This window comes from Megascapheus bottae, chromosome 23 (genome assembly GCF_031878675.1).
Source record: "Megascapheus bottae isolate mThoBot1 chromosome 23, mThoBot2.hap1, whole genome shotgun sequence".
Taxonomy (NCBI): domain Eukaryota; kingdom Metazoa; phylum Chordata; class Mammalia; order Rodentia; family Geomyidae; genus Megascapheus; species Megascapheus bottae.
Window position 1 is genome coordinate 15,940,368 of NC_143531.1, and position 14,484 is coordinate 15,954,851.

Sequence of the window (14,484 nt, forward strand, 5' to 3'; positions counted from 1 at the left end):
ATGCCCAATACTCAAATGTAGCTTGTTTGCATTATTTGCAATTTTCTCATTGTTGTTACTGTGTTTACTCTGTAGTATTGTATGTTTGAGATGTATAACTTGATCTTCAATTTTATGGGGTTTCACACTTAAGAGTTTGCTTTCAGTCTCAGAAGAGGCTCTGAATTTGAGCTTTCGAACAGTGTTGTAACTCTCAAGTCTATGGGCATCCAGAGACATGAGCAGCCACATTTTGAATAACTAGGAGGTAATCCTGAGCCTTTGGTATCCAGGGGGTAGGATGTGGTTTGAATATGATGTGTTCATGTAGACTCTGGTTGAAAGCTTAGTACCCAGCTAAGGGTGTTATTGGTGAGATTCTGGAAATCTTCAGGAGGTAAATTATCTAGTTGGAGGAAACAGGCCACTGTGGGTCTGTTCTTTTTGTTGTTGTTGATAGTTGTGGGCTTGAACTCTGGGCTTGGTCGTTGTGTCTGAGCTCTTCAGCTCTAGCCTACCACCCTAGCCCTAGAGCCACAGCCCCACTTCTCGTTTTCTAGTGGTTAATTGGAGATGAGAGTCTCACAGACTTTCATGCTCTGGCTGGCTTTGAATTGCGATCTCAGATCTTAACCTCCGAGTAGCTAGGAATACAGGCATGAGCCATTGTTCTAGGCTGTGGCTGTGTTCTCAAGGGCTGTGTCTTTTTCCAGCTACCATCCATCTCCTGTCTGCTATGGAGTGAGTAGCTTCTGACCTGGGATCTTGCTGCCATGACATTCTGCCTCACCATGAATGCAGATGCAACAGAACCAAGGATACAGGATTGAGACTTCGAATGTGTAAGTCCAAAGAAACCATTCCTCCTCTAAATGATTTATGTCTGGTGTTTGATTATAGAAACAGGAGGGTTATTAACAAGAGATGGGGGAAATTTGAATGAATTAGACAGTGAATTAGAATTCACTGTCTTCTCATGTACACATGAATGGACACAGGTGAAATGTCTGGTAACCAGGCAAGTTCCTCTGACTTGAGGCCTCAAACACTAAACATATTAATAATCTTGACCACAATGTTAAAGAATAAGCAAGGAATGAAAAGTGACACAACATCTACTCACCTCTTCATGACCCTTTCTTCATTTGAGACAGGAGGTAAATGAGGCCTGATAATTGTGCCATTAGCTTTCCTATGTTGCAGAATTAAAGTATTTCCTGAGGTTTATGAAATGGGGTATTCTTCAAGTATCTGTCACATTTATACCTCTGGTCTTACAAACAAAGCCTAAATGTGCGTTTTAAGAATAAAAAGAAGATCCTAACAGAAGACCATTTCCATTTCGCTCTTCAAATTTTTGCTGGAAAAGTTACCTATGAACTCGAAAGATGGAAAATTTCACCTACTTCTCAGAACAAGGTTATAGCAAGTTTTTCCAAAGTATTATTATCCACAGATTTTGGCAAAAAAAGTCCCTTAGAAGTATTATTATATATAAGCTTTTGGTGATATTTTGGTATGTGTATATTTAGAACTCATTCATGATTCAATGGATTGAAATTGGCTAATTTATTCCTTTTAAGGCTGTATAGAAAAATACTAAATTCATGTAATTTTCCTATAGGCAAAGGAAGATTGCTTCTGCTAGTGAAAGTTGCCAGCAATGACTGAGCTTTCAAAACTGTTTTACACACTTTGTTTTATGTGATCATTCTAAAGCCCTAGGTGTTAGAACATTTGTACTTTTCTTTCTTCCTTCCTTCCTTCCTTCCTTCCTTCCTTCCTTCCTTCCTTCCTTCCTTCCTTCTTCCCTTTTTTTCTTTCTTTCTTTCTTTCTTTCTTTCTTTCTTTCTTTCTTTCTTTCTTTCTTTCTCTTTTTCTTTCTTTCTTTTTGATGTGTGTGTCTGTGTCCTTTGTTAGAAAATCTAGCCCCACAGAGTGGGCTCAATTGCTCCTGGTGTGCCAGCTAGCAAGTAGAAGAGGCAGGAACCAAATTACAAAGGCAATAACTCCTTCTGCTCAATACACTGGTGCTAGACAATTATGATTTCATTTCAATATACATTTAGCTAGATTTTTATCATGTGGCTATCTCTCAGAAATTACAGTGGAGCTAATAGAGGGATCATTCAGTTCACTACACATTTAACCTATGCTTGTTAGGTTCTTTGGGAATATATTCTCTTTGGTTCCCAGATATATAAATGACATCAGACTATACAATAAAGTTAACTCTGTAAAAATATATATATGTAGCATTTTGGCCACCATTATTCTCATAGTAGAAAACTATGACTAAACCTAAATTGTGTGGAAAATAAAAATAATAAGGTATTATACTAAACCAACAACAATAAAATGAGCCAAAATTTAGATGGTTTTAACATAGATAATCCTTTATTATTATTTTAACATAGATTATTTCTGGATTATTATAAAACTAGAAACTACCTTTAGAGTCTAGAAAGGTATGTTACCATATCCATGCAGTTACTGTTTTATATACAAATTTGAAAGGCCAATTAGTAGATCAGAAGTTGGAGAAAGTCAGCATAGAACATTATTGATTTGTAAGATGATGAAGGTTATCCCAGTGAAAAATATTCTTATTTCTATTCAACAGCCCCTAAAGTTACAAAATAACTTCTCAAATCCTTTCTCTAAAAATGTGTTACTTTTAGTAATTGGTGGGGTATTGAGGATTTTCTATGTAAATGATAATGCCCTATACAAATAGACATATTTTAATTTCTTTCTTTTTTTGGTTATTCAATTCCTATTGTAGACTGATATCTAGTATGAGGTTAAGTGATTGTAATTAGGACAGACAGACATCCTTACTTTAATTCTAGTCCCGGGTGGTCATACGTTAAATATTATCCTTAAGTAAAATGTTGGTGATAATTGTTTTACAACTGTACCTTCACAGTTTGTGAAAGTGGTATTAATGTGTGGCTAAAAATTTTTTAAATGACCTTGTAGTGAGTTTATTAGTTCCTCTTATTGGAATGCTTATATTTATTTCTTTTTACATCAAGAATATAGGAAGTTACATTCATGGTTTTTCACCATAAACCAGCCTTACAGTACTGAGCTAAATATAATTGTGTCACAATGTACAGGTCTTGTTGCATAGTACTGAATGTTACCTTCAATATCTCACTGAGAAGTTTTGAGTGAATATTCATGAAACAGATCTTTGCATAGTGTTTATTTCTTCAGATGAATTCATTTGGATTCAGTACCCAGCTGCTGTTGACCTAACTGAATGAGTTGAAAATTGTGTCTTCTTTCTTGATTTTATGAGAATTTCCACAGATTTAACATTCTTATTATTTAATATATTTGTAGAATTTTCTGGGTTAGAAAAATGATCTTGGATCATTCTCGGTTGAAACATTTTAAACCATTCATACTTTTTCTAAAACTGACATACTTATATGCTAGTCTGTAACACAGACAAACATATACATGCACTCACACAAACAAATGTGTGTGTGTGAATGTGTGTGTGCATGTGCATGCATCTGTATTTATATGAAGGAAAAGCTTTGTTTAATTTTATGGTATCTTTTATTTTTATACTAAGTTTACCAAAATGTTTCTACTGGAAATATTTTGTGCTTATTTTGTTCTTTTAAGAATGTATAATGATGTTCTGATGCTCTTTAAAGATAGAGATAATGATATATTTGGATTTATTCTCTAATAGCGTAATGCCTGTACAATAGTGTTTAGTGTTATAAAGGTTTATTTCAATGATCAAGTAAATGAGACAATAATAAGGTCAAAAATAAAGCTTTTGCCTTAATCCACAACCTCCTCAAACTCACAACTTTCTGCTTCATAAAAATGAAAGGATACATATGCAAATCATCCAGCTTCAGTCAGCTTTGAAATCTCTAAGAGAATATTAATGTTCTACTAGTTTATATGAAAAAAAAGTTCACCAGCAATGACTTTTTTAGACATACTCAAAGACTCTTATTCAGGCAAATTTCAATCTTTTTCTATCTTTTTTTTTCTTCTTCAGGGAAGTTTTAGTATTAATATCTGCAAGCTGCTTCTCAGGCATTCTGGTTCTGTGATACTTTTCTACTGTATTCTTTAATCATAAAATTTAGCAATAACAAGGGTCTAAGAGGAGATCTACTCAAGACCTAACACTGTGCAAAACAATTAATTTGTCTCAGAGAAAATAAGTATGTCTCTACCTCTTTAAGGGACCTATTGCTAATACAACCCTCTGAAGAACAAAATACAAGGGCTGCTAATGGTGAAATGAGAACTAAGGTAATTGAAATTTCTCCATCTCACCATTCAAAACAGAAATATAAGAATATTATGACTAATGCAATTTATAAAGTAACTAGTAGTGGCAGCATGGGAGTATATGTTATTCAATGTAAAACATTTCATAGCAGGCTGAGCTACTCCCTCCCTTGTGGTTTTTCTCTACTTTAAGAATTAGAACAAAAATCTCCTATTTCTCCTCTGAAATGTTATTTATTACAGTGCCAACCTTATGGTTTCAAAGAGCCTATTTTTCTTACAAGTAAATCCCACAATGAAGTTGAGATTATTTAATTCAATTTTACATATGTATATTTCACTCACATATAATATGTAATTCTTAGTCAATAGAAACATTGTTTTAGGAAATATACTTTCAAGATTGCTTGATTATATGTTTTCCCAGATTCAAAACCTAATTTACTCTTTTTTTTTTTTGCCAGTCCTGAGCCTTGAACTCAGGGCCTGAGCACTGTCCTTGAGCTTTCTCAAGGATAGAGCTCTACCACTTAAGCCACAGTAACACTTCCAGCTTTTTTGTATGTATATGATAACTAGGAATTGAACCCTGGTCTTCGTACATGCTAGGCAAGCATGCATAACACTAGGCCAAACTCCAGGCCCCCTAATTAACTCTTGATATGTGTAATTTTCTTTCATCATGAAAAAATATTTTATATCTCTAATGCAAATAAAAGACTTTCTACTTAATATGTCAGTCTTTTGCCCTCATTTCTATAAAAGAAAGCTAATAACAGCTAAGTACACGTACATACAGCTGAAACTTTTCTATGACTCTTAAAGGTGAGTCCTTTTCTAAAAGAAATTGATTGCATTTAATTTCTTCTGTGATTACTGAGATAATCTGTTTGTAGGGTTTCCCACATAAAAGGAACCAGAATAAAAGCTCTCTCTCAGTTATCCCATAGCTTATGCGTTATCATGAAAGTGGGTCTTGGTTTTCCATAATAGGTAGGAGTGATTGGAAGGCAGTCGCTTCCTGTGTGGGGAGCAAGCACTACAGAAGAGCACTGATAATAGTGGTGGCAGAAAATTCAATTGTTCAGTGTCTGTCCATTTAGAGTCTCACCTATCCTTAATAACATCTGACAGGGCTTTTAATTGTGTCACTTGCTAATTTAGAGTGCTAGGAGAAAAATAAAAACTGACGAAATATCTTTCTAGTTTAATGGAGTTATTATGAGCAGAGGAGATGAAAACAGAAAAGGGTAGAGGGGAGGGGGAGAAAGACCCACATGTTCTTAAAGTTTGCATGTATTTTATATAAGGTCGTAATATTTCTGACTTGTACTCTACAAAGCAAATGAAAACAGAAAATGGCCAGATTTCGGTAATTGAACTATTTCCTTTCATCTTCAGTTTTAAGAAGTTGTCGGGTAGACTGTTTTGGGGAAACGTTTTAGTAATTTGGGTTTTCATTCTCTTCAGAATCTACCAAATTATAACTAGAAGGAAGGGCTGGAAAAATAAATATATAATTTGTAAAGCATATAAAATGCATTTGAATGCACACATTTCCAGACTCCTATTAAAATTACAGTGAAGAGTATGCGCTCATTCTTTGAAATATTTAACCATATTTCATGGAGCTCAATTTTGAATGATTATTTGTAGTCTTTAGACTTTCAGAGGATATAATATTACAGCTTTACATCAAATAAGTGAATAGCTGTCACATTTCATGTGGATAAGGAGGTCTGTCAGCTTGCCTTGAGAGTGCAAATAGTAAGCACCACATTCCTGATTACTAGTTACTTTCACACACCTTTGTTCCATATCAGAAGAGTACAGTGTCTCAAAATTAAAGATGAATTTAATGCTACGATTCTGGTTGCATTCCATCAATTCGTTTGTCCTGTCTTCCTTCAGAATTTGCCTTTAGTTGTGAATGTGGGAGTTCTCAGCTTCTTATTCCTGGCTCTGAAAATCAATCAATTCGCAAGTTTAGCTGTTTTGCTGAAGAGCATTTTAGCTATATTCAACTGGCTTAATATTAATAATGATCAAATTTTAAAATAGACCTTGGAAATAATATTCAAAACATGATTTCCATATTGGTGAGATTTTTTTAAAACTGAATTCGGAAAAACACCCTTAAGCAAGACACTGGTTGCTCTCATCTATAATCTTAGTTATGTACAAGCTGAGATCTTAACATGAAGATCTGAACAAGCCCCGGTCAAAACCCCAAAATATTCATGACACTTTTCTTCCCAATTAGCCAGAAAAAAAGCTGAAAGTGTGGCTCAAGTGGTGGACTGCTAGCATTGAGCAAAGAAAAACCAAGCTAGAGTGCGAGGTTTTGAGTTCAAACTCTAATACATGCATATGCCCCCCCCACACAAATAATACCCCTTAGTGAAATATGTATATGAAATTTATACTGAGCCAATATAATATGTTGCTATGAACATAGAATGAATTGCTAAAGTAATTAATTACTAAAGAAATTAATTAGAAAAATGATATAACATTTGTGATGACTTTGAATTTAAAATTATTTTTCATCCTTGAGAAAAATATTTTCTAGACGTTCAATAATTAAGTGCAAATAAAATTTTATTTTAATATAAAATAGATAGATCCCTTAATATAGAAAGATAGATCCCTTAAAAAAGAGGCAGGTTTATGTTCTGTGACAGGACAGAATTCACACATAATCAATATTGAAACAAGATTAGGATGCACTAATGCTTAAAGAAATAACACCAAAAGAATATATGTTGGAAAGCTTCTTGGAACTGATTAAATTTCTTTTCCCCTTCAAGTTCTAGTCCAAATTTACTTGCTTTGAAAATAATTAACAGGAAAGTGAATTTGTCTGTTTGGAATTTTGATTGAGAAAAAATTCTAAGCTAAAATAATGAAGAAGTGGCTTAAAAGAAGGAAACACAGAAGATTGCTTGGAGATAGGGACTGCTTTTAAGTTTACTTTATTCACAGTTTTGATATCTCTTTAGTAGGGTATAAACTGTCTGTCCCTTAGCTGAAGTCCGAATGCATTAATTCTTGCTGTTAATCCTTGCTGTTATTTTAGCATTTTTAGATGCCTCTACAGTTTTTATTTAAAACAAAATTTCTATCAAGGGTTTTTTTTTTTCTCGTCTCCTGAAAATTCAGTCAATTAAAAGATGTTCCTTGAGCCAGCTGCTCACACCTGTAATCCTAGCTACTTAAGAGGGTAGAGTCCAGAGGCTTGTAGTTCAAAGCCAAACTAGTCAGAAAAGTCCCCAAGAGTCCATCTCCTAAGAAATGAGAAAAAGTCTAGGTTGGAAGCATGGTTCATATAGAAGATCATGAGCAGATCAAGTAAGATGAGCAAGCAAGACTCTATATTTAATTTCAAACCCTGGATTCTTTCTCATCCCCAAAAAGATGCTCAATCATTACTTTATTCTGATTGTGTTAAAGGAGCACTGATGTATTTATTTTAAAATGTTATTATAAAAACAATATATTTTCTCATGCACTAAAACAATTCCCCCCCCAGGATTTGAACAAGTATGTTATAAACAGCTGTTTGAATTCCTTTGAAAAAAATATGCAATGCTTTTGAACTGTCATTTGTTATGATCAAGTTCTAATATTATATCACAACTTGGATATAGGTCTTCTGCTCTGTATAATCTTTTCATTTTCTCTTTATTTTTTTCCAAGTGTAAGCCAAATTCACTGACCCTGAAAATCAATTCCCAGGAAAATGAATTTGAATAGTAGTTACATCTTCTGCAAGGACAGAGATAAGATCATTAGGTCCTTCTTTCTTCATATCCAATATAATCCTTTTGAGAGGGAACTTACTTTTAGTTGTGCTTTCATCATTTGATAATATGTATCATTCACTAGATCATTATTCAGCTTCTTTTAAAAAATATTTGTAACAAGGATTCTCCGGGAGTTGATATGAGTCCTTTCCCTTCTACTTTCTCTCTCTTCTTTTTTTCCCCACTTTAAAGATTTATATTCTGTTTTGAATTTTGAGTAAGTAGCTGCTGTTTGAGCATGAATTCCTTGGTTTGCAGTGGAATAGCACATCCCTTAGGATAGTGCTTTGAAGACAAGATGACAGAAGGCCTGTTGGTTTGGCTTTGATGCAAATTATAGCCAGGCATCCTTTCGTTCTAGTCATGCTTGTGAGTCATCTGCCTATATTTTCCCAGGATAGAGAAGTTATTTTAATCTCAAGGAAAAAATAACTAAAATCAGTTAATAGTGTCATTTTCCCCCAATAGGAGTACAAAACTGAATTGGATGTATACTCCAGAAAATACATAATTCCAGACAATATTTATTTCCCTGGTCCAGTGGATTCTTTAAAATCTAAGGCTCCTAATTCTGAGGGTCATGAAAAGAATATACATGAAGTATACAAAAAAGCCAAGGATTTGTCTTCAGGCTTGTACTTGGTTGTTGGCAGTATGAATATTGATTTGACCTCATACTACAGGAAATGTCAGATATCATGAGACGAAGTAAGTGAAAGCCATTTTAGAAGATTATTAAAGTGAGTGGCAAAGACCAGAATGTTGAAACTTCATACCCATTCCTAGACTTCTTTCTCTTCTTCTTTTTCTTTTTTTTTTAACTTCCGATATTGAAGACATTAACTGCATACCTTTATCTCTATTTATTGTGCAATAATTTTCTGGGTAGTAACACAGATGCAAACTTTAAACTTTATTCCTAGAAAAGCTTTTGATTTCCTTTTGAAAAAGTTAGGCATTTGCTGTCTTCGAAATATGTGTGTGTACCTTTAAAATGCAACTGTTGAGAGGGTTCTAGTGTAAAGCCAGGAAGAGGAAGAGCTTTGGAGATGAGCAGATCATGATTATTCCTCATGATTAGAATTAGAACATTTATATAAAGACCCCAGAGAGCAAACTAGCTCCATCCCTAATTTGAAGACACAGAAAGGGTCACCTTAGAAGAAAGTAGGACCTGCATCATATACCTGGTTGTCAGGTGCTTTGATTTTTAACTGCCTATCCTCCTGAGATTAATGTTCTGAGTGATAAATGTTTTGTGTATCACTAGCCTGACTGGACTGAGACAACTCTGCTCCTTCCATCTGTTTGCACTTTAAATGGCACGTCATAGCTGAAACCTTGGCAGCCATTTCCTAAGCATGACAGGAGAGCCCAGAGAATCACAGAGACCCGAATGGATATGTAAAGCTGGAGATCTGCCACCTGCAGTTACTTTCAAGGGAAGATTGACTGAGAGCTAAAGGAAGTGGGGGGAAGCAGACAGCCCCCAACTATGAGCCCTTCAGGATCTCATTTAGTTGCAAAGAGCCACTTGGCCAAAAGCCATGCTTTTTCAGTGACAGAGTGAGAGGAAATTTATATCTGAAATGTTCCAAGCCACATTGAGCCAGTGTAAGATACTCTGGTGGGCAACATCCACTGGACAGCTCTCATACAGATTTAACTGAAGTCTAGTTAGTTGTGTCTTGTAGTTTAACCCTGCCCAGTTCTGGTACTTCCCTCTTTTCTTTATAGATGTTAATGCCTACTAAGCATTTTATACCCCCAATTTTATCTGTTACTGAAAATCCATCTTGCAATAATAAAAACAGAAAACAATAGTCACACACTTTTCAACACTTTAATTTGTGAGAAATCCATTTGTCACATCCACAGTTCTTGCTGCCAAATAATTTTTAGCTCTATAGTGAGATTGTCCAAGTATTTTTTCCTTAAGCATTTTATTTATTTCCCATCTAGATATTAACATTTATTCTACCTTAGAATTTTAGAAGGACCATCAAATACAATTTGCTCCAAAGACTATATTTATTACTATGAAATAATAAGACCCAGAAACAGGGCAGACCTCATGGGAGATTCACGTATAAAGGCGATCAGGAAATCATAGCACACAATTCGTGTACTGGCTATCCATCTTAGTATATTACAGGCTCCTTTAGTACTTTCTCACATTCTAAACTGCAGCCAGTGGCAGTGGCTCTCACTGTGGCTTCCACATCACTGGCATATGTGTTAGAAATGAAGCAAATCTTTGGAGTCCTGTCATCAGCATGCAAAATCAGAAATGCCATCATTACAGAAGTAAAATCTGTGTTTTTGGAGTGCTCTGGTAATTGTGATGCACAAAAAGTTAAGAGCTTAGAAAGGAGCCAGAGTTATTAGGTTCTTGTTCCTTATCACCTTTAGAATGATGGCATGGGCTTGATATAGCCACTTCTTTCTTTGCAATGTGTTTCCTTATTGGGGGAAGGACAAAGTTGAACCATATTCAGGTTGTAAAACATTTTGTAAGGCAACGGGCCTACATTAATAAACATCAAAAGAGTGGTGTGATCTGAACAGAAAATAGGCTTATATTAGCAAGTGTTCTCCAGAAATACTGAAATAAAAGTGCAAGTATATATGTGTATACAAACACGTCTTGATATCAGTATAGTGGGTATGTAGGCTGCAGATGTGAAAAGTAGTTGATATTTTAGTTGACATCAGTCGATGTAAGAAAATGGCTTAGGCAAGGATTTGAATATTTCTTTTACTTTAATTAAAAAAATGTAATTGAATCCATCTGTCACTTGGTTAAAAGTATGGCCAATCCTGGGACTAGGAACATAGCTTAGTGATAGGATGCTCACCTAGCATGCATGAAGTCCTGGGTTCAATTCCTCAGTACCACATACACAGAAAAAGCCGAAAGTGGTGCTGTGGCTCAAGTGGCAGAGTGCTAGCCTTGAGCAAAATGTGTCCAAGGACAGTGTCTAGGCCTTGAGCTCAAGCCCCAAGACTGGCAAAAAAAAAAAAAAGTATGGCAAATCCATGCTTATTAGTACTTCTCTCAACTGGTATTACATTGATCAAGTTCAGTAATTATCTATTGGACATTTATCCATATTTCTTTGATAAGTTTTGCTCTTTTAAATATTGAGAAAACTCATGTGATAAACAATATTGCAAAAGCACAGTTCTATTCAATATGAAAACTTCTGAATAGCTCAAGTAAACAGGATAAGAATGAGTACAATTTCAATGTAATAATATGACATTTCTTCAGAGTATAGAAAATGCCAAAGTTACAAACCCTTAAATTAAATCAAGCACTCTTGATCCAAGAATCAGTCACTGTGGTATTAAAGTAAAATCCTCAGCTGCTTGCCTTTTTAAGGCATGCTGTTTTTTTTCTACAGCTATGCAAAGGGACATCAAAATAATCAAGTTTTCATCTGAAAGGGAAATTTCTCAATCCAAGCATCAAATCCTTAATGGCTGTTCCAAGAGTACCCAAAACCTATTCCAATTCATCAAAAATAAAAAAAGGTTGTAAGAAAGTGTATCATATTCATAAACTTCTTTGATAAATGGCAACATCCTTGTACAGTTGCCTAAAGATAATAGATATATTTCAATATATCCTTATTTGTGTCATGAATAGATGACAGTTCAGATTAAAGGGGTAATTTCCATTTTGTTAGATTATGGTTGCTATCTTACATTATTTTTCTTTTCTAATATTAATTCTGCATAATATTACAGAATGATGTTGAGTTACATTTTATGTATTTTCTCTAACTGTATGTTATATAATCTTTCCTTTTACTGTGAAAAATACACAGAAATGTAGAAATCACATTACACTGTGGTCATACATTGGTATATACGGAAGCATTATTTGAACTTAGGAGTCTCTGGGGATTGGTTCTATCATATGCCAGTGATAAGATTTAAAAAATCAAACTATCTTGTGTGGGAAATGGATGAGATCTGGAAAAAAGATCAAGTTTTAAAATAAGATGAATAGGATTTTATCAAAGATAGCATGTAGGCCATAGCTATCTATATAACATCTCATCTGATTCTTCCTTTGTAATAACTGAACATAAAGCCTTAAAAGATGAACTTACCTTCATTAAGAGAAGGATGATGTGAAAAGTTCTGTAGACCCATTCTTCAGCAACATAAACAAACTTGAAACTATAAAACTGGGGGAAAAAGTCCTTAGAGATTTTTCTAAATGGTTCTAGAAAATGAATGACATTAAAATTATCAACAAGATAGAAAGGCTCACTGCTCTATGTCATTTGATCCATTAGTTTTTCTTTCTTTCTATTCAAGAAACTAAGCTCCCTAAAGATCCCATTTTGATAGAGGTAGTCAAGAGACTGAGACTCCTCTCTTTATTTCTTAAGCTATTTCCTTTCAAAAGTCATAGACCATCAATACTTTTCCTTCACTCCAACTTCAAGTTGATGAGGTAAAATTCTTCAGTCATGCTGGGTAAGCGATGGGAAGCTCCACTGAACACCCAACATTTACAGCCATTGATCAGAGTTTCTACAATATGTACTGCCAAGTGAGAATTCTAGTTTACCTACAGAATCTACATTGCTGCTGGTTTTGCCCTGGAAAAGGAAAGTTAAGAATATTAGAAGGTATTACAGTACATCATCAAGCTAAGAGTGCTGGCTTGGGGATGTTTTCTAGGCAAGAGGGGTAATTTATCAGTAAACAGACCTCTGAAGCTCTACTGAAAAGAACTATCTTTAATTGAAAGTCTGGGAAAAGTTTAAGATGAAGGCGTTTGACTTCCTCTAACAAAGGGTAAGTTAAATATTTCCTCTAACAAATACTTCTTCTAACGAAGAGTAAGTTAAAGCACTTGTCATCCAATTTATCCCTAAGAATCACAGAGACAGCTCAAAGGCAGGACTAGGAAGACAAACACCAAAACAGGCTTTAGAAGTAAACAGACTTTTCATTGGATAAGAATTCTCTGAAGAAATCATGTGCCAGGTTTTGTTGAAAAGAATAGAAAGATCAACTAGTATTGTGGACTCTAATGACAGACTGTAATACTAAACAAAAGCAAAAGATTTAATAGGGAGATCAGGAAAAAGGACAAAGAGCCTCTGTAAAAACCATTGCCACCCCAGAATGAGTCTACAAATATCCAAAACTTTATCCTCATGGATTTTACACTGGGAGAAAAAATGGACATTACTGAATATGTCTTGTTGAATCATGAAACAAATATTCATGTAAATTTTCATGCCAAAAAAGGAAAAATGGAGCCAGTTGTTTCACCTATGAGTAAAGTACTTAACTAGCATGCACAAAGACCAGGGTTCAATTCCTTGGTACTACATACATAGAAAAACCAGAAGTGGTGCTGTGGCTCAAGTGGTAGAGCGCTAGCCTTGAGGAAACCCCAAGAACAGTGCTTAGACCCTGAGATCAAGCCCAGAATTGGCAAATAAAAAGGAAAACCCCAGAGAAGAGAGAGGAATCAATAACCAGAATTATATAATACATTATGTAAAATGTGCCACACTTAACCAAAAAATGTGCAATAGGTGACAAATACATAGAACAACAACAACAAAAGGCAGGCAACAGAAATGTTCTGTGAAAGATCTAGATATGGATTTGAAAGACTCAAATGTGACCTTTATAAAGATGCGTAAGGAATCAAGTTTATGAACTTCTTAAGTGAAGAAATTATTAAAAGAACAAAATGGCCAGGCATTGGTGGCTCATATCTGTTCTAGTAGCTACACAGGAGGCTGAGATCTGAGAATTCCAGTTCAAAGCCAGAATCAGCAGGAAGGTCTGTGAGCCTCTCATCTCCATTTAACCACCAAAACACTGGAAATGGAGCTATGGTCTAAGTAAGTAGGTAGCATCCTGGAGTGAAAATCTTTGGGACAGTCCCCTGAATTTAAACCATAGTACTGGCACACACATGCCCACATGCATACACACACACACACACACACACACACACACACACACACACACACACACACACATTAAGAAGATGGAACAGAGCTATATAGCAATAATACTACAGTATCTTTCTAGATCTGTATTTCTAAAATTGAATTAGTTGTGCTCAATTCTGTCTTTTTATGATGTATAAAATAAACTGAGTGGGATTAAAAAAATAAAAAACTAAAAGAAGGAAGAGCCAGGCATCAGGGGCTCATACCTGTAATCCCAGCTGCTTAGGAGGCTGAGGTCTGAGGACTGCAATTCAAAGCCAGCCCAGGCAGAAAAGTCCCCATGAGGCTCTTATCTCTAATTAACCACTCAAAACTGGAAGTGGAGCTGTGGCTCAAGTGGTAGAGTACTAGCTTTGAGCACTAAGAGGCTCAGGGATAGCACCTAGATCCTGAGATCACAAAAGAGAGAGGGAGGAAGGGAGAGAGAG